Here is a 22,918-nt window from a genome sequence, read left to right on the forward strand (position 1 = left end):
ACTTCTACTCCACTTTTCAGACTTTGCTGCCTCCTTTCTCAATCTTCTCTCCATCTTTTCAGTATATTAGTCCTGTAATCAGTGGTGGGATTCAAGTAATTTAACAACTGGTTCTCTGCCCTAATGATTCCTTCCAACAACCAGTTTGCCAAACTGCTCAGAAAGTTAACAACTGGTTCTCCTGAAGTGGTGAGAACTGGCTGAATCCCACCACTGCCTGTAATACATGACACTAGAAGTGGCTTTGAAAAGTATACAGCCAATGAATTGTCTATCTTCTGATCATGTGACATCTTTATACGTTCCTAATAAATTTCTAATCTCAGTTCAAAATGCTGGCACTAATTTAGGAAGACCTGTATAAATTCCATATGAAGCTATGCTTCATGTTTTCCCTCCATAAATGATGTAACAATTGGAATTCAACTGTCTATGTGCCAGCTTTCTTCACCTATAAACCCATTGATCATTAGGGGCAATAAATGTAGAGGTACTGCAGCTTATCTTTCCTAAAAGACTTGCTCTGACTATCTCTGTTGCATGCTTCCTGTTGATTGGATTGATGCTTTCAGGTCTTTAATCACTTCCTTTCCCTCTCAATTCATTTCTCTTTACTCTTAAGTCTCTGTCCTGCATGGTTTGGCTACATACTTAACTCACTCATAATGCAATGCAGATTTGTCTTAATTCAGATTTCCTTATCACCATGTTATTTTCCCAGTGAAGTTTATCTTTATTTTTGTTTCGCACAAATACCAGCTCAAAAATACTTGCTTTTAAAAGTTATAATCCTAAATTTAGTATTTCTTTCTCCACACATTCTTTCATCCATATGAAGTTATTTATTATCCAACATTTTTTAGTATTGAAAACTACTTTAGTTTGTGTAGAAACACATTGCTAGAGAAATCTAATTGATCTCTTTCTCTGATGCACAGACACATTCAGAAAAAGAGATCATATAATAGTTGCTCCTGGATTTTTCCTTTTTTTTTTTTTTTTGGTACTTTGCTTTATGGATTTTGTTCTTCTAAAATTGATTTTATTATACCGGTAATCTACATGTTCCCCTGTTGTGTCTTTGCTTATGTATTGTGGTGCACCATTTTCAGCTCAGGTGGTATGGGATATTTTAATTCCAGGCATTTTTCTTTAAGTGGTATATGGATCCAGCACTCTCATTTTGAGAACCCTCTAGGCACAGGCAAGAGGAGTATTTTTAATCAAAAATCTAGATGAAACTAAGCAGCAGCTACATCATTAATTGTGTAGTCTAAACCATAATTATAGGGCCGAAAAGAACATTTCATGATTGAGATAATTAGCCGGAAATGTTTGTATTTAATTAATGGAATTTACTGCAATTTCTTTTATTTTGTTTTGACTTCTTAGTAATTGTCTTTTAACATTTCTAATAGGTAGAAAGCAACCCTCAGTTGAACAAACCTCTGCACAAGTGTTTAAGAAATGCTTCTGTTTGTCTCTGCTTTTCAATAGGAACCCAAAACATAGTTAATCTGATCAACAGGGATCAATAGAAAAAGTGAGTGAAGATTCTCATTTCTTTGAAGCCAGTAAAAGCAGTGAGCTAATCCTCCTAAACAATGAGGTCCTTTAAAGCAGAGTCTTGAACACTGAAAGGCATTGTGAAGTAGGATTTGCAATGTTTGGGTTTTAATTTAAACTGTACAAGCAGGTGTAGTAATGGGAGGTGAATCACTCATTACATTTTTGTTACTTAACCTAACAACAAAAATAAACAGTTCTTTCTGGTTTTGTTAAAGAAAACCCTACTTTTATCTTTTCAACAGAGTACAGTTCTCACTACTTATTAATTCATTTCCTTCCCCCTTCCTCTATCCTATTTATTTATCAATTAATTCATACAATACAGCCAAAGTGATTTTTTTTATATATCTCACCAATTTCAATAGGAAAGTTACACTATAAATTGATAAATACTCATCGGGGAGTAAGCCCCACAAAGGTCAATGGGAGTTATTTCTAGGAAGACAGGAATAAGCTCCATGATGTGGAATCTCTCCCATTAATTAAAGAGACTGCAAAGACTGCCACTGAAGTAATTCAGGATGATTAAAAATAAATGTCAAATATTAAATCGGTGCTAAAGGATCTTTCTAAAAATCCTTTCAAGTAAAATCTGGAAGAGTGATATACCAACCAGGCTAATTAATTCTAAATGGCTTGTAGCTCAAACATATTTACAGAATCATTGAGCTAAAATGTGTGGGAGTTGATATGGCTACACACCCCATTGGGGAGAGTTTCAGAAGATGCATTCCACAGGAGGAAAAGTTCCTGAACCTTGTAGTGTTCTTGTAGAGTGAAATTGGCCTACACAGTTTAAAGCTAAATTCTACAGATATTCAATCCAGAGTTCTCCCTAGAGGCACAAATGACCAGGCTCAAATTATCCTTTTTTGGATCCACTATGCAAAGATCTAGTTCTCTAGAAAAGGCTGAGAAAGGTGGGGTGGGGGAAGAGAAGAAGAGAATAATCAACAGCAAGTGGATGGACTGTTATAGTGGTGATAGGTGCGCCATCAGAAGACCTGAAAAACCAAGTTATGGGCAGATTTTCATGCAGAAGATCTATCTATGTGGTCACTAGGAATTGAAATAACTTGGTGGCACATAATCAATCAAACAACATGTACATTTGGGGGAATTCAGGGATAATTCAGAGGCTAGGGGGGCATTATTCTCCAATATATTTATAAAGTACTATAAAATTTTGTATATATTTGTCTGCTTATTTTATGGATTTCTATATAGCACTAGCATTTAGATTTATATACTGCTTCACAGTGTTTTTACAGCCTTCTCTAAGCAGTTTACAGAGTCAGCATATTGCTCCCAACAATCTGGGTCCTCATTTGACACTTTACTATATATATTTGCAGAATAATTAATAAAACGATCCAAGAAAACAAGAAACAATAAATATACTGCACCAATATCGCTCGTAATAATGGGTGAGCATTATTATAACTTGTTCTCAGACATGCAAAGCCTGGAAGAGTAAAACATTAATTACCTCATCCCCTATCCCTCAATATCAGGGGTCCTAGAGTCTCTATGGATCAAGAATGCTGCCAACATCATTACAGATTGGATAAACATACTGTACCCACAAACTTTCTTGACAGCTTTCTGTCCTCAAGGAGGCACCTGAGGATTTTTTTTAAAAAAACATAGTCAAGTTCTGGTAGCAGAAATTCATTGAGGCTATTGATCCTAAACTCAGTATGGCTCTGTCACTCTGAATGGATAAGAATTTATGGATTCCTTTGTCAGCAGTCAGGAAAGCCATCTTATTATGGGAACATAATCTAGAGGTTACAAGACGATCTCTATTCCAGTAGGGCTTAATGACCTACCAACCTGAAATGAAGAAAGCTACTCTATGCCACAGATGCTACTTTGGCTGTCAGTTATGGTGCTGGACCCATATCTTTCCCAGACTGCAATCTTGATAATTTAAGGGGAGCTGACTATCATTTCCCTGAAGAAAGGAACAACGTCCTGCTAACAGTGCTATCTTGTCAGGATTAACTTTCAATTTATTGTTGTACATCATCCTGTGTAATAGTGCCCCAGCCAGCAATCTAGTACATCTGGCCCTGAATATAAAATGTCCTCCTATCAAAAATTAAAAACAAAAAATCTCATTGAACAAATTTCTAGCTGCTCTCCAATGATCCTCTCATGTAAAAAAGAAACTGAGAAAGAGAACTTTCAACATTTTCAAATAAATGTAATAATAACCAGCACATAATTAAGTCTACTAGGCAAGAGACAGCCCACTGGAAGGGAATATGTCCCACAGTGATCCAGACAAGGCTAGGTGGTGGGTGGCGATATGTCTGTGTTGGTCCATTATTTGATCTGAAAAAAATATGTCATCCAAGAAGGTCTGCTAAAATGAGAAAAGAAATGTATCCTGCAAGAGAGCTTTGGATTGGTATGCATTCTCAAGATGCTTTAATATGAAACAGGATAGGACAATTAGCATTCAATTGCAGTCACAAATCTATCAGGTATATAAGCTGAAGAAACATCTCAGAATTCAAGTTATAGAGCTTTTCCTCATAGCTAAATTGCAGATGTTTTCCACCAGGAATTGAACCAGCAGACAGATATTCCAGCATAAGATTTGTTGAACCTGGTGATGATTTTGATACTGCTGTAGGTATGGGGCAGGCAAATGATCCTGTTTTAATGTATAACTTATAAGGAATATTAAGTTCATGGTACATTCCAGTTTTTTTTAAAAAAAACTTTTCCTTCCATCTAATGTCATAATTCAGTAGGAAAGTATCTGTCAATCACTAATCCTTAATGTGGGCCAGGGCAGGAGGAAATGCAAGGGGTTGCAGACTAGTTAGCTGTACTGGGGGTTTAGTCATAAACTTGCTCTGGTTTTGTGCTAAATACCAATTGATAACCATGCTCTTTTTAAACATAGATTTAGTGCTATTCCATCTTAAAAAGCACCTTGAACAAAAATCGCTGAGTAGTTCAGGTAGAATATATAACTGTTCTCCTATGGTCAGCTGCTCTTTAGGGTCTCTGAGCCTGGGTTCAGTCTTAGACCTGGTGGATACAGGGGGTGGTGGTGGAATGTGGCTTGAAAGAACTGGATGTTTGATATTGCTCAATGCCCAGAGACCAGAGAGGAAAAGGGTGCTCTCACTCTGACCTAAGCATCCAATAGCTTCTAAGCTGAGCCCAACACCAAAGGTTTAAAAAGGTTCACCTGCATGGAGCCATGGTGGCACAGTGGTTAGAATACAGTACTGCAGGGTGACTTTGTCCACTGCCAGGATTTTGATCCTGACCAGTTCAAGTTTGACTCAGTCTTCCAACTTCCAAGGTCGGTAAAATGAGGGCAATATGCAGACTCTGTAAATCTCTTAGAGAGTGCTATGAAGTGGTATATTAGTCTATGTGTTATTGCTGTTACTGCTATGGTCCATGACAGAATGTCTCAAGAAGAGTCAGTATCCACAGCAATCATCCTTACCATAATCATAACCCAGCAAAACCTGTGAGAAATGTGAGTAAAAGTACTACTTTAGCATGGGTTCATGTAGGGATGACATTAGATATGGGCCAGACATCAGATAAAAGCAATGTCATGACAACTAAGTACAAAAAGAGAAGCTGCTGGGATATGAGGATGTTGCAATGAAATGCAAGCAAGGAAAGGCTCATAGGAAGAATTCTGCTGGGTCAAGCCAAGATCCATCGTATCCAATATCGTGTTCCTATGAAGATATTGTGTTCCTATAAAATATTGTGTTCCTAGACACAAGAGCAGTTTTTTCCCAAACACCATCACTCTGCTAAACAAATAATTCCCTCAATGCTGTCAAACTATTTACTAAGTCTGCATTACTATTAATCTTCTCATCATTCCCATCACCCATCTCCTTCCACTTATGACTGTATGACTGTATGGCTTGTATCCTTACAATTTATATTGATATTGTTTCCTGATTGCTTATTTGTACCCTATGACTATCATTAAGTGTTGTACCTTATGATTCTTGATGAACCTATCTTTTCCTTTATGTACACTGAGAGCATATGCACCAAGACAAATTCCTTGTGTGTCCAATCACACTTGGCCAATAAAAAAAAATTCTATTCTATTCTATGTTGGCCAGAGGGCCAGTGAACAGCTTACCAGGTGGATGCCAGGACACTGTGACCTTCCTGCTCATATTTCCTGGAATTAGTCTTAGGAACCATCCTGGTGGAGTTAATAATAATAGCAAGTCATATTATTCACTATGCATGTTTTTAATGCTCATTTAAGTTTGTGTGAGTTAGTGATCACTGTTGCAAGGTAGCATTTAGTAGTAGAAAAGGAGCCTCAAGCTTAGCTCAGTATGGATACTCGTTTAATCTAGATGGATGACTGTTATTATAATGTTATCTGCTTTGGTAACAGGAAGATCAAAGGATTTTTATTCACTGTGACTGAAGGGTATAGAAAAATAATTCTACTGGAGATTTACCAATTGCCGAAATGCTGTCTCACTGGAAGATGCTTTTCTTTATGTCCTCCTGTCTTTAAAAGGAGGTGGCTAAGACAGAGGCGTTCTTAACTTTGGCTTCTTTCTACTGGCATTTTTCAGAAGTAAGTCCTTGACTTACTCATTTATTTTCCAGTAAGTCCTTGACTTACTCATTCATTTTCCAGTATTAACATTTTTTTTTTATTAATTAGAAAGCTTCTCAGATGTTCTTTGCAGTGGTGGGATTCAAATAATTTAACAACCGGTTCTCTGCCCTAATGATTTCTTCCAACAACCAGTTCACCAAACTGCTCGGAAACTTAACAACCGGTTCTCCCAAAGTGGTGCGAACTGGCTGAATCCCACCACTGGTTCTTTTGTTGAAATATATGACTAGTACCTGCTACTACTATTTAGAAGTTTGAGAGTGAAGTCTGGGTCTTCTGTCCTAAAAATATGTTTGTTTGTTTTCCCGTTGTATTTGTCTTCCCTTGTATATATTTGATTTTAAAGTCACACTCCTTCATGGCAAGATTCCAGCCACATCCTTCTTGTTCTCACAGGTAGTGGTGTACCTTCTCATCTACAGTACACAATAGCATAACATATTTTTCTGACATAAGACTCATCTAACTCCAGCATTTCTACTTCAGTAACACCAGTAGTTGAAGACTTAATTGGCATCCACTTGCTTTAACACTGTCCATATTTTATTATATGTGTTTTTAAGATGCCATAGAGTTTTTATCATCATAATAAAATTGTTTAGGAAGACTAGAATTGTATAAATTTCTTACCCACCCTCTTCCTCTCTCACTCCCACACCTGAGTTACTATGGATCAGAAATTCTATAGATCTAATTTATCCCTAAACTTAGATAGTTATCAAATTGGAAACTGGAACCCACTTCTAGTCTAGTGAAAAATCACCAGTATACCTCAATGTACCTTCTATCTATCCTAAGACAGAATGCTGTATATATTGAAAATAAATATGCATTCCAGATTTGTTTAAATTACTGCACAGTTTAAAAAGCAAATGTACTACTGACTCTTTAAAAAAATTATATCCTTTTTCATTAAATAAATCCGGTTTACCACATGTGAGCTTAATCTGCCTTGCATTTGACAATCTACCTGTTTTTACAAGTAAAACCTGAGATTCACTTAGTCATAGTGAGCTGTGTTGAGCCTGACAAGTTGCAATTTGTGCAGGCTGATTTCAACAATTAAACCCCTACAACGCACATGGTACATGTAGTCCAAACAGTGTTAAACACTTTTAAAGTCCTATTTATTTTAATGGGAAATTAAGCATATGTTTAGCTCTCTGTGTATCTTAAATCAATAGGGCTTAAAGTGTTTAGTATTGGCTAAACTGTGTCAATAATATAATATAATTGTGTGTATGTGTGTATAATATATATGCACCACATATCTTACAACCAAAAATTAATTTTCTTTTTGACAGAGTCTAAACTATTACAGGAAATTCTATTTTGGTTATAGTCTTTATATTTTGACAAAAATGGAAAATAAGTTTAATTATGTAAATAAGTCTGTGAGAAGAAAATGTATGTCAGTAAGATAAAATCAATGATAGCCAAAAGCCTCTGTATATTGTAATGTTGAGACAGTACTAGGTTATAGATCTTGGGATTTTGCAAAGAATTAAATAAACATATTGACCACTGAATGCTAGGAGTGTATAGACAAGCACTCAATACTCACAAATTACTAAATAGTTGTTGGACACAGTAAATTGCATTGATTTCTGAAGTGTACTAATGGTCAGTTTACTTGTTTGATGAAGAAATAGCTGAGAAGCAAAAAAAAAAAAAAAAAAAGAACATCTTATACCATCTGGCAAAGTAATGTAAATCAAGTATCTTTCAGTGCAAGATACTTCCAGCCAGTTATTACTTCACTGGAGAAAGAGTTCAAGTTCACTGTGCCAAAAGGTCTATAATAGAAATTCTCCCAGCTATAATTCTGTATAAAAAAAGAGAAAGCAATGAGGATAGAACTAAATTCGTAGCCCACCAGAGCAACTCCAAAGTCTAATTCCCTTTCACTTCCTGAGTAAACTAGGAGTTCTTAGAACTAGGGTTGCCATCACCATGGCTGATGACTTCTCGTCTCATGCCCTCCCCTTTTTAGATGATAGCTAGCAGAAAAGGACTGTTGAATCTGGGGAATTGGTCAGAAGATGTGATTTTTGGTGACAATCAGTGGTGGGCTTCAAAAATTTTTACTACCGGTTCTGTGGGTGTGGCTTGGTGGGTGTGGCATGGCTTGGTGGGTGTGGCTTGGTGGGCGTGGCAAGGGAAGGATACTGTAAAATCTCCATTCCGTCCCCAATCCAAGGGAAGGTTACTGCAAAATCCCTATTTACTCCCAATCACCTGGGACTTGGGAGGCAGAGAATAGATGGGGGCAGGACCAGTCAGAATTTTTACTACTGGTTCTCTGAACTACTCAAAATTTCCGCTACCGGTTCTCCAGAACTGGTCAGAACCTGCTGAAACCCACCTCTGGTGACAACCCTAAAAAGCCTAAGAAGTAAGATTACTAATGATGCTGTTCATAGGCCATATATAGGAAGAATTACTGTGGTGTTAGTAAGAAAATCAAGCTCTGGATAAAAATTCCAAGGACTTTAAATCACAACAAAGGCTCCAAAGAGCACAAGGGAAATTACTAGCTGATCTTTTCTGCATCTGTTTTCAATTCAGTTAAAAAATAACCACAGACAATGACACTCATAAAAATCATTTGACATTCTACACTAATGTGTATTTGTTGATCTTAGATCACAAATCATTCTGGATTTTTAAACTTTTAATTGCCTCCATGGCTGGCTTTGAACTCAATTAATCCAGTACCATTCCTAATGAAACTGAAGTAAATCAAGATTGATGCCCTTATAGGTGATGAAGGGATTACACCCCAGTTCAAACCCTGCATGTAAAACTAATGAGACTCTGAAATGTAGCAACAGATATGATTTTCAACACGGTTGTGAAGGGTTGTGAAAATAATAAACTGTAAAAAGAAAGCAGTGGTTTCCAGTCTTTTCTTTCCCCTTACATAAACTCCAGGAGAGCCGTGTTTTGGTTTTTCATCTTGCCAAGTGCTATAAGCCTCACAGAAGTCATCTCAAACAGACAGCTTAACCAAAGCGGGCATTGCTATGTAGCCTAGGGCTCATTTGCAGCGATCCCCGCATGTCCCAATTAGAAGAAATCAAATTGCCTCAGAGAAAATGGAAGAATAAATATGACCTCCCTTGTCTTGCCTTAATGCATCTTAATATGAAGCCATTCACTATTGCAGTAAATCAATGCGGAATTCCTTCATAACACTTGTAAAATTAAACTGTTATGCAGAAATGTGACTCCAGTGGTACCATCAATAGTTAAAATTCATGTGGCCCATGAAGGTTTACCTGAAGGCTGGTTTGTACATGAATATCCTTCCCTTGATTTCTTTACATAAGATTGCTGTATATTTGGTGATCAATATACTGTGCTTTTTTGGGGAGAAGATGAAAGTTCAGCTTATGGAATCACATCATGTCATCAGACAAAAATGATCCATTGAGAAAAAGTAAGTGAGCGGCAACGGGGAGACAGCTGAGAATAGGCAAAACCTGTAAATACTGAAGTCAAAACTAGATGGGATATTAAATGCATTGTTTACATTTACTTGCATACTTTACAGTACAATAAATACAGTATATATGAAATGGGAACTTCAGGGAAGAAAGTGATCAATTGTATAATTACAGCAAAATTATTCCATCAGGACTTCAACGACAAAGAAGGAAAAAGTCAAATTCCTTCTCTTACCGTGATTTTGACAAATATCAGCATCCAGCCTGCCCTGGATCACAGAAGCCGAAGACAGATATAGATCACACCTCAATAATACTCTACCACCTGACTTTACTTCTTATTAATGAATAGCTGCTATTATTTTCTTCTGAGTGAAAGTGAGGTGGAAGAAGTACTGTGGAAGCAGCTATACCTGTCATTCAAAGTGACTAAGTCATTCTCAGCAAGAACGCTATGAGTAAGTAAAGTTTCTTTTCTCTTTGCTAAAGATTAGCACCAAATGTACAGGAAAGTGATAATGTATTTCATTCTTCATACCAAAATCTGGATTCAACTGGAAACAGTTATTACTGTATATCTGAATGTTTCCATGAACATCAGGATTATGGGAATTCTCAGAAGGAAAGTAAATATTGGGGAAGATTACCTATGCAGCTCAAGACTTTGTACTTTATTCACCCTCTTTTCCTTCTAAAGAATTTATCTGGGCATACTAACAATACAATGGATTTCCGAGTTGTTATTGTCTTGGTTGCAAAGACCTCAATACTACTGTAGCTAAAACTACTGCTGTACTATTCTGTTCCTATCATATTTTAACTTCTTAATACAATGCTAGTAGAACAGAATCTCATTTGCCTAGGTACATTCAACTATTAAGGCAAAAATCCAGTCCTTCCCCAAATTGTTATTTTCTAGCACTTGCTCTCTTCTTCAGTATTCTTTCCTTCTCACTCACTAATGTCTCTCTCTCTGTGTGTGTATATATGTGTGTGTGTGTGTTTGTGACAGAAAAGCAATAACAGACAACTGTCTTTCTGCAAAATATAGTGAAGTTATTTGGTACAAGTGGAGGGAATCTTTTTTTTTCTCATTTCAGATCAAAGTGGAAATCTTTTGAAGTGTAGTTATTTGATAAAAAGGGCTTTATAACAAGCAGATAGAGAAGTTAGTAGGACATAGAGATATGTTATTAAACTGCAAACCATTATTAATACAGCAATTCTGACTTGAAAGAAATATGTGAAATGACACCGGAAATTAATTAGATTATTTCATCATTCTTTTACATTAAAAACTTTGATACAGTTGCATAGATATATAGGTACATTGATAAAAAGGCACAAAGACAAACAGAATTTTAATGAGTGGAGAGCTTTTATCTACTATCACTTTGCGACTTAATTTTTTCTGTTTATACTGCCTATTGATTCCAGTTGAAACCTGCTGTTTTAATGTTGTTATTGATATTCTCTCTGGGTTTTCTTCTAATTCTGGCATTGATATTACCTTGATCGGATTTAGTTTATTGGAATTGCCTGTAGGTTTCAGTCTCTGGAGTTTTTCCCTGCTTATAGACATGGAAAGATAAAACCTTTCTTTTTATCTGAAAATCCTTGAGAGACTGAAAGATATAGTCATTTTCTGAGAACATTAAAAAACAACAACCAAGAGACAAGAATCAAAAGGAATATACTTTTCACTGAGTCTATTTAAAAGATTTTTATACCTCGCATATTCTTTTACACAAACACATACATACACAAATGCACACATACAAAAACACATAAACACACAAACACAAACACACACATATACACACACATACATAAACACAGAGAGAGAGGGAGAAGGAGAGGGAGGGAGGGAGAGGGAGGAGGGGAGATTTCTAGTTTAGTTTGAAAATTGAGGAACAATGTGGAAAGACTTTATGTCTTGTCATAAAGTCACATGAACTCTATGCTGCAGGCTTTGTAGTCAATGGAAGCTTGAACACTTCATTAACTAGGGATAGATATCATCCCTTATTAATTGTCTTAAATTGTTGAATTGTTGAATTTTGTTTTAAGTAGCCTGGAAAAAAAAAGCCAATCCTAAACATCAGATTAATAATATAGTTGCTGTTAAAAGGGTGAAGCAATAAGCAAGCAGGGAAATTAGCATACTCAGGTCTTCAGTAACTAACTCATCAGCCAAATGCAGCCACTCATTAGATGAATATAATTGCCTAATTTATTTATTTATTTATTTTATTAGATTTCTATACCGCCCTACTCCCGAAGGACTCAGGGCGGTGCACAGCCAAACAATAAAAACACATACATACAAAATTTAAAAATAGAATAAAATCAAATTAGATAATTTTGGCCCCGACAAATTTAAAACCCCAAACTTTTAAAACCAATTTAAAATTGAATATATAAAATACTAAAAGATATTTAAAATTTTAAAAATCTAATAAAAGAAAAACCAGGCGGATGGCCTGGTATCAGTCAGCCACAGAATGGCTGGTGGTTATGCTTAGTGAATGCTAGTTTGGGCAATGTGGTTTGGAAAAAAAGCACACCAAGTACTCTTAAGGCCCTACATATCACTGCATTTGGGAGTCTATCTTTTAACAGTGGTCAAATATATTTTCTCAACTAAAATAACAGTCTCCAAAGCACTGACAGGGAGTGTCATGGACAAAGGCTGTGATCTAGATATCAGGTAGCTGGGAATGCATGGACCCATGTCTTGTTTTTTTCATGCCAGAAGAAAAGGATGTATTATTTCAGCAACACTCAACGGGCAAGCAGTCTGGTGTTTCTGGATTGATGAGGCCTAGTATAAAAACCAAGAATCTGTTCTGCCTTTTCTGTTCAACAGAACAATTCCTCTTGGCTGCTAGACTCATGATCCATCTTTTCACACCAGCAGAGTCCGTCCTTGCTGACAGCTGCTCATGTCCCAAGGCTCATTTCCTGTGATGAGACTATAATGACAGACCACATAAAAAGTACTCTCTAGGAAAATCCAGTTTTATGCTCCATGGAGAAACATGGTCAATACGAGGGCCCAGCCCAGGCCTAACTACAGTTCATTTATGTACATCTTTCCATAAAGGGCAGCTTATTATAAAAGTGAAATTTGAGTGATTTGCTATCACTTTGCCAAAACAGTTACCTTTAGTAGATGACATCTTTGCACATCTTCTGCAACGAAGTTTGAAGATGTATTCCTTTATAATTCTGTTGTTTAGTTCATGGCTTCTATCTCCAGTGCTTGACTATCATGGGACATATAAGGAATTTAAAATTTGAACTATTAACTCTGGTTGGATACTGATTTAACTGAAATAATAAACGAACAGTACTGCGCACCCAGAACACTGAAAATGTGAAGAAAATTGTGCACTCATTTACAGCACTAATAAACTGTACTTCTTTCTGTCCATACATTTGGCTCCAGATTACATGGTAAAATAAAATCATATGCATATCCTACTTGACAATATACTTAGAGTAGCAAAACAACTGCACATTGTTTCTTACATGGAATAAAAGAATGAATTTTCTTTTTCTGTACACTGAGCTATACCTCATACTGGCTGTTTTTCTGAATGTCAAATCTGTCGGCCAAGTACACATTGGCTCCTTAACCTGTTCCCTGGAGAAACTGTTCAAGAACTGCTTATCCATGTGGAAAGATTATTCCAGTATCAGTGAGACTTATCTGCTCTGTAAGTGCCAGTTCAGTTGTAAAGCTTCTCGGGGGGCATTTTGTAAGGAGCACTGACTCAGCATCAATGAATTGCAGGAAAATGGTATATAAAAACAACCTCTGTCTTTCTGTTAAGCCATTAAAAATCATAGTATTACATGCAATATAATTTCAGGTAGTTTTTTTAAAAAATAACCTTTTTACTCATTTTCTCACTGTAGTCAATGTTCCTTGCAGTTTGATCTCATATGCTTAATAAGAGAAACTCATGAGTCAACAAAAAGGATGCTGAATATTTCAAATAATTTAGGGGTACAATCTATCCAGGTTTAAGCATGCCATCTCCTATTATTATTATTATTATTATTATTATTATTATTATTATTATTATTATTATTATTATTAAATCTTTGGTGAGATTCACAGCCTTTGAGGCTGATTAATAGCTCAGCAGCTCGAGTCCTAACCAAGGACCTAGGAACTGTTAAGGTATCGTCGGAGGATGTAAGCTGTTCCAAGTAAGGTGGTTTTTTGTAGAGTCAAAATGTTCAAGTCTGGCAAATTTAGAATTTCTAAATAGCGGGGTAGCCCTTTGGGTATTGCTCCAAGGTCTCCAATTACAATTGGGACAACACACGATTTCTTTTTCCACAGTCGCTCAACTTCAATTTGCAAGTCCCGGTACTTTGTGATTTTTTCTTGCTGCTTATCTTCAATCCGTGCATCACCAGGTATTGCAATGTCGGCTCAGGACAGGGGTTGCTCCTCTGTCTTGGTCCTGTTAGATCTCTCAGCGGCTTTTGATACCATCGACCATGGTATTATGCTGCACCGGTTGGAAGAGTTGGGGGTGGGAGGCACCGTACTACGGTGGTTCTCCTCCTTTCTCTCTGACTGGTCGCAGTCTGTGTTGACAGGGGGGCAGAGGTCGACCCCGAGGCCCCTCATATGTGGGGTGCCGCAGGGATCGGTCCTCTCGCCCCTTTTGTTCAACATTTATGTAAAGCCGCTGGGTGAGATCATCCGTGGTTTCGGGGTGAAGTACCATCAGTACGCTGACGACACCCAGCTGTACATCTCCACCCCAGACCACCCCAACGATGCCCTTGAAGTGATGTCCCAGTGCCTGGAGGCGGTACGGGTCTGGATGGGGAGGAACAGGCTCAGGCTTAACCCATCCAAGACTGAGTGGCTGTGGTTTCCGACGTCCCGATATAGTCAGCTGGTGCCATCGCTGACTATTGGGGGAGAATCATTGCCCCCCATGGAAAGGGCTTGCAACTTGGGCATCCTCCTGGATTCACGGCTGTCTTTAGAAGAGCACTTGACGGCCGTGACCGGGAGGATTTTTCATCAGGTCCGCCTGATCCGCCAGTTGCGTCCCTTTCTAGATCGGGACTCCCTACACACAGTCACTCATGCCCTCGTCACCTCTCGTCTGGACTATTGTAACGCTCTCTACATGGGGCTCCCCTTGAAGTGCACTCGGAGGCTCCAACTGGCGCAGAGTGCGGCCGCGCGGGTGGTTATGGGAGCAACGTGGAGCTCCCATGTAACATCTCTCCTGTGCGAGCTGCACTGGCTCCCGGTGGTCTTCCGAGTGCGCTTCAAGATTCTGGTTATCACCTTTAAAGCGTTCCATGGCTTAGGACCTGGTTATCTATGGGACCGCCTGCTACCACCAATAGCCTCCCACTGGCCAGTACGCTCCCATAGAGAGGGGCTCCTCCGGGTGCCGTCGGCCAAACAATGTCGACTGGCGGCCCCTAGGGGGAGAGCCTTCTCTGTGGGGGCACCTATGATCTGGAACAAGCTCCCCCTGGAGATACGGAGGATCCCGGATCTGCGCACCTTCCGTCGCGCGGTTAAAATTTTTTTATTTCATCAAGCTGGCCTGGCCTAAATCTTCTCCCCTTTTAAATATAAATTTTAAATACAAATTTTAATCTGTTTAAATTATGGGGTATTTTAAATTCAGCCAAATTATTTAATTCATTTTTAATCTATTTTAAATTTTTGTAATTCTGTGTTTTATCTTCTGGCTGTTCACCGCCCTGAGTCCTTCGGGAGAAGGGCGGTATAGAAATTTAATAAAATAAAATAAATAAATAAATAAATAAATGTCAATGAACCATACTTTTTTCTTTTCAACTATTGTTATGTCAGGTGTGTTGTGGACCAAGTGCCTGTCAGTCTGAATCCTAAAGTCCCACAAGATCTTGAGTTTCTCAAGATGATGATGATGATGATGATGATGATGATGATTAATTTTGTATACTGCCCTTCTCCCAAAGGACTCGGGGCGGTGAACAGCCAGCAGATAAAATACAGAAAATGCAAAAATTAAAACAATATTAAAAACCAATTAAATTAATTTGGCCCACAGTTAAAACACCCCCATATTTAAAAACCCATAATTTAGCAATTTAAAATTAAAACAATTTAAAAAATATGGTCAGGTCAGCCCAGCTTGATGAAACAAAAACGTCTTTAAGGCACGGCAGAAAGTGCGCAGATCCGGGATCCACCGTATCTCTGGGGGCAACTCGTTCCAGAGGGTCACTGCCCCCACAGATTTGATTTGGAGGTTGTGAATGATCCAAATCAAGTCAAATTGAACTGAAGGTACTACTCATCAATACTTATTTCTTCAGAAAGTGAAGAATTATGCTCTCTCACACTTTAACTGACTACAGTTATCAGAGTGTAGACAATATCTTTGTGGAGAGAGAATGTTTCAGAATGAAGGCTTTCCAATAAATGAGCAAAAGTTTTCTTGCAAATAATTGAGTATACGACTTAATTAAGACAATGCCATTTTAGACTTCTATGATGAATCTACCGTTAAGATCAAACCAGCTTTCAGAGCTATGATAGTTTCTGTACATCTTTTTCTAAGAATTAATATGTATTGTTAATTGTGCACAATAAGTTAAATAGCACATTATTGGTTTTCTGATTTTTGTTTTTGATAGCATAAGTCTCTAGAAGCTCAGTTTTGATCAAGATTATCACATCCAAATGAGGCTTAAAAAACCTACCCCCAAGTTGTTTTGCAGAATTTTCTCTCTTATATCTTTATATTTATGATTTTACAACCTTTAATTAAAATTAGAATGACACTCATATGCTTAACATCTTGTGTAGCTTAGTACTCAGTTTCCTCAGGGTCCAGTTTTATGGACCCTGATCTGGACCTGTGTGTAAGAGTACCAACAAAGCCTTATTGTTCTCAGATTTTAAATATTTTGTAGCTGTGGCTATCATAGCAATCTACAGTTTTGCATAGTGTACATTTTTTATAGTTGGACTAATGATTTTAAAGGCAGCAAATTGTAACACAGTAGCTGGAATTTATTTATATTGCCATGAAAATCCTTACCCCTCTCTGTCTAATTAACAGCAAAGTGCTGTCTCATTGATCTCTTGATTAGGGTATCAGATCAGCTTGTTACTGGGGAGAGAACATTATTTAGTGTAAGCCTTTTTGCTTACAATCCCTCAAGTAGGTATAATCAGTTACAAGATAAGGAGAATCAAGAAAAGTTGAGTCTAGAGGTTAGAACCATGGGCCAAGAGAAAACAACTGAAGACAAACTAATTATAGGCTAGAAAACTTGTAAAGCTTAACCTGGCTGATTGACAGGAACAAGGGAGCACCTAAACCTTTTAAGAAGATTTAAGATTAGCAGGAAGGTAAATACAATTTAAAAAATACTCATACTCTTAATTTCAGACCGCCTATGATGATTATTTATTCAGGAAAGCCATTTTTTTTTTGGTTAAGATCCTGTACAATCCATTGAACAAGGGGCATGATTCCAAGACAAATCTGGACAATCAAGCTTGGGTATAGTAGGGGATACTCTTTTGAGAATGGAAAAACAGGGTACCAATAAAATAAAATAAAAAGTATTTTATGAACTAGGCTTTTTCTTGACTGTGGATATCTATTTTCCCACTGCTACGATACTCATATAAGATCAAGTTACCTAAATTACTCCAGGTAACGATGGAAAAGCAATTGAATGGTTTAAGCATTCCTGCTAATCCTTTTAAAAAAAAAACCTCCACTCTTTTGTTTTTCCCAAAATGACAAAGTTGATCTCAAGCTCCTACTGTCTGTTCCTGACTTCTTCTCTTTAGAAACCTACATTGTGAGGACTTGGAGAAGGGAAAAGCATATCATGATCAATTCAAAAGAATGAACTGTCTTTTTCAGGAAAGGTGACCCATTTACAATGGCAGCCACATTTACACTGACATTCTTTTATTCCTGAGTCTATCTGGGGAAATGATGAGCAGAAAAAACCATTTTGTGAGAGTTACTTTTTATTTTTCTGGACAACTTGGACTTCACAATTATTATGGGATATCACCATCCTACAGCTGCTATGGGACTTTTGAATCTATAATGCTAAAGTAACTGCTCGTATCATCATCATATATATATTCCATTTTTCTTTGCATTTCATCTCTGCGCAAATGCCTGTTTTTGCTTACAAATGATGGTTTATTAGTCATTCAATAGTTAAATATGGACTTTAACCTCTGTGCCTCAATTCCAGTTCATCACGTTAACCACTACAAAAGCTATTTTGTGCCAAAACAATTAAGTATTTCTTTCATACAGATGTTATATAATTTGATCTTGATCTTCATTTTTATAAAAGCAAATTACTAAACATCCTGCATGATATTTGAAAGCTTCCAGGTAATCATATTTCTCATTTCTTGTTTCACCTAAATTAGATATTTATCCTTTTTGAAAATTTCCTTTCCAAAAGTTCCTGATAATGCATATGATTGTATTGTCTTGTAGTTTGCAGTTTCCAATGCATTATAAACAAACATTATTAATATGCCACTCACTTACTTTCTGCTTACGGCTAATGGCTATTTTGGCAACAGTTAACACAAAGAAATCCTATTTTTTAGTTCCAACAGATATGATTAGTGTCTGCTCCTGTATCCTCACATCTTCAACAAGTATGATTAATTCCGGAATACTTTTGGCTTCATCTCTTAAATACTACCTGATAAAAGATCTTTTTCAAACCCTAAAGTTTCATAAAATCAGCATTTTTCAATACAAACATAGATATATAGATAATACATGCATACCCTTTGCAAATGAAAACTTCTTACCAAAACTTCAGTAAATACAGTACCTGTCAAATCAACTTTTATTAACAAATATTTATTAATGAAATCTGGGAAATTTGAATTTCTTAAATAGTAAACATTCTATTACCTTGGGTTCCCCAAAATAAGACATAGAATAGAATAGAATAGAATAGAATAGAATAGAATAGAATAGAATAGAATAGAATAGAATAATTTTATTTCTATACCGCCCTTCTCCTGAAGGACTCAGTGCGGTGTACAGCCTATTAAAAACATAAGACAACATCAGTTAAAATAATTTAAAATTATTAAATGAATTCAGCTCAATTTAAAACCCCAAGAATTTAAAACCCAATTTAAAATTGTTATGTTGATAGCCCAGCCTGGCGGAACAACAGGGTCTTGAGTGCACAACGAAATACCCAGAGGTCGCAAATCTTACGCATTTCCAGGGGCAGTTCATTCCACAGGGCTGGGGCTCCCACAGAAAAGGCCCTCCCCCTGGGTGTCACCAGCTGACACAACTTGGCCAATGGCACCCTGAGGAGACCCTCTCTGTGGGAGTGAACTGGCCAGTGGGAGGCTATTGGTGGCAGAAGTCAGTCTCGAAGGTACCTGGGTCCCATGCCATGGAGCGCTTTAAAGGTGGTGACCAACACCTTGAATCGCACCTGGAAGACCACTGGGAGCCAGTGCAGCTCGCGCAGGAGGGGTGTCACATGGGCACAATGAGTTGCGCCCATAACCACCCGCGCGGCCACATTCTGGACCAGCTGGAGCCTCCGAGTGCTCTTCAAGGGGAGTCCCATGTAGAGAGCATTACAATAGTCCAGCCAGGAGGTGACAAGGGCGTGAGTGACCGTGCGCAAATCGTCCCGGTCCAGAAAGGGCTGCAACTGGCGAATCAGGCGAACCTGATAAAAGGCCCCCCTGGCCACGTCCGTCATATGCTCTTCTAAAGACAGACGTGCATCCAGGAGGACACCCAGATTGCGAGCCCTCACTGTGGGGGGCAAAGATTCACCCCAATAGTCAGCGATGGCACCTGCTGACTATATCGGGACGCCGGGAGCCATCCCCTGATAATAAGTCCAGTCAGGCTTTTGAGCACATGGCAATAAGGCCAAGCGCTTATTTCAGGGTTCAAAAAAAATATAAGACAGGGTGTTATTTTTGGGGAAACACGGTAGAATTTAGTCACATTATTTCCAGTGAAAGCCTGAATCAATTTTCAAACATTAATCACCAAAATCAGAACTTCTTTACTGGTCTAGGATACACAGACAGACAGGCATATAGGCATGCACAACATAAACCCACACATTGAAGCCTTCAGAGCCTACCTGCTCATTCATGTTTTTATTAGGGCCTTTTCCTCCAGATGAGTTTAAATGTGATTTAAGGTGATTTATCTTCATTGGAACTGTAGAATGCTTTGTAAAGAACATTCTACTGACAAATACTTGGTTAGTTGTTTTTTAAATGCCAGACAAAGATCAGTTTCCTTTTACAAGGTTTTAATACTTACTACTTTTAATATCTCACTTGCTACTTTGTTGTGGAATTATGTCCACATTATATTTCATTACACAGCTTTGTTGTCAGTTACCCAGAAAGTGCTTGCTGAAATGTAAAATATGTTTTGTACTAATCTGGGTGCATAGAAAAACTAGATAAGGAGTCTGCAACCTTAAACACTCAAAGAGCCATTTGGACCCATTTCCCACAGAAAAGAAAACACCGGGAGCCACAAAACCCTTCCCGTGCCTGACTATTTCTTGAGTGGTCACAAAGCTAGCATATGTAGTTGAATTAAATGTTCTGTTTTCTTCTTAAACTTTTCTTTTCTTGGTTTTATCCATGGTTGGCCTACCGGGGGTTGAAAAGCTCAATAAATCGCGTGCCAGCGGGTATCGCACATTGGTGGTTGTGACACATATTTTGAGTGACAGGGAGCCACAGCAGAGAGGTGAAGAGCCACATGCAGCTCCAGAGCCACAGGTTGCTGACCCCTGAACTAAATGAACAAAATTCATGTTCTCTTCTGGTCCAAGTCATGAGGAGGATATAGGGGTCCAAAGAGACTTGCCAAAATTAGCAACTATTTTGGAGAAAGTTCCACATCCTTTTTGCTTGTGGTTTAACCTTTTTTGGCCAAGAAAAAAAAATCTCTAAACCTATTGATCTGGCTCCTGGAGAATGCCTCTCTTTGCCATATTCCATTGGCTTTTACTGCTGCTTCTTGAAATTATGAAGGCTGTTTAAAAATGAAATCTTTGATGATAATTAATTCCAGTTCTAAGACAATACTACAATTGTATCATCAAACATTTTCCTCATAAAATTCTAGTCAGGTGGAAAAAAAATTGGAAGAACATCTGTCATCCCACAGAGAATTTGAGGGCAGGCAAAATTGGATGACCTCTGTATCCTTGGGGAAGGAAAAATTGTCGTGGAATGGGTGGCCTTAGAAATTAGTTACATAAAAAGAAGTACCGGTACATAATACATATTTTGAAAATAAGGAGTGATTACTACACCCAAATTCATGTCTTGTCTTTAACAGATGGTTTCCCTAACTTCCTACATTTGCAAAGTCTGTAGGACTTCATGTAACTGTTTCCATCCTCATATGCTAAGCAAAACTGAATGTTTGTCTGAATGTTTGTCAGGTAGACAAGTAGTAACATCCTGAACACTCTGCTTCTTATAAGAAGTAAAGTTACCTGCATTTTATTTGTGTGCATGGAAGTTCAGAGGGAACTATGGATAAATAATTATTTAAAATCAAATCATTTACATAATTTTACTTGTCATGATTCCTGCATGGAGTAGTTATTCTATTTGAATAGGAAAAAAAATAGTTTTTTTTTTAATTTTGGATTTAATTTTCCTCCAAAGAGAACCCTTGCAAGACACTGTTTCATCAGATGTGCTTATACTGTGGGCAATTGTAGAATCTAATTTTTGGAAGTCTAATCTTTTTTTCTGTAAATCATCTTACCAAATAGAGTTTCAGAGCTTTTTGTTCGTATTATAAAATGCTATACCCAGTTGTACTAAAATTTTATTTTCTTTTTATTATAATTATGCAGAACTAATGTGAAGCATTTCAAATGTTATCCTAGATGAAAGAGAAAGGGTAAGGTTGCTTTTCACCCCATTCTAGTTGACAAAATGGCATAAGATTTTATGGACTCTGAGACTTTTGGCCCGTGCTAACGCTTTGCGACTACAAATGCTATTAATTTGACCAATATTATGCTCTGTGATCCCACATATCTGGATGGACCAAGTTGAGGAAGTTCAGCTGATTCAGAATGTGGACATTGATGTGTATTTGTAATATTTGTAGCCCCCCCACTCCTTTAAAGTATAAGATCATAATAGCACAATATTTCTAAAACCAGCACACACCAGTTATTAAAATGTTTAGCCAAAGTACTTAAAGCAGACACAGCTATAGCTAAAGAACAAAAACACCCATTGAGAAGAGGACTTGAGAGTTTAAATATAGCTACCAATTAAAAAATGGTAGTGAGATCCACTGTAGAGGAACATTCACCTTAAACATTTCAGCCATTGTAGAAAACCCTTTTTTATGGAACTAATTTAGTATCTCTCAAATGAAGGGCAAAAGAAGGACACTCACCTCCTGTTTTGAAATGCAGAAGAATGTAGTTCTTCAAGTTTAAAGATTAGAACTAGAACTTCAACTTGTACTTGAAATACACTTATAACCAGTATAGATATCATCTGTTCCAAATATCTTCATTTTATGAACATTCAGGTGTCCACATTCAGAACCAGATGAATTTTCCAATAATCTGTAAAGGAAGCTCTTTGTAGAGAACATTACATTAATCTACCTGAAATCATTATTACTTAGATTACATTAGGAAATCTAGATACGACCATAATTAACATATTCACCAACTACTATCTCAATTACTAAATATCTACTGAGGGAATATGATTGGGAAAGACTTCTAAATTGCTACTAATATTTTAAGGATGACAAAATCAACCATAAATTTCCATCTAGTGAACTCCTATTGTTCATATTTTTCTGTCTTTCTTATTTGGATTAACAATCAGTTCATTCTCATTTGCCCCATACAGGCCCAGATTCTAGTTAAAGTAGTTAACAGAAAGAGCAGATGAAAATAAGGAATAACTATGTTTTTCTGCGTAAGGGATGCAGTGGCTTAGTGGCTAAGATGCTGAGCTTGTTGATTGAAAGGTCAGCAGTTCACTGGTTCGAATCCTTAGTGCCACGTAACGGGGTGAGCTCCTGTTACTTGTCCCAGCTTCTGCCAACCTAGCAGTTTGAAAGCACGTAAAAAATGCAAGTAGAAAAATAGGGACCATCTTTGGTGGGAAGGTAACAGTGTTCCGCGTGCCTTTGGCATTTAGTCATGCTGG

This window comes from Pantherophis guttatus, chromosome 3 (assembly GCF_059756535.1).
Source record: "Pantherophis guttatus breed Tessera chromosome 3, ASM5975653v1, whole genome shotgun sequence".
NCBI classification, from domain to species: Eukaryota; Metazoa; Chordata; class Lepidosauria; order Squamata; family Colubridae; genus Pantherophis; species Pantherophis guttatus.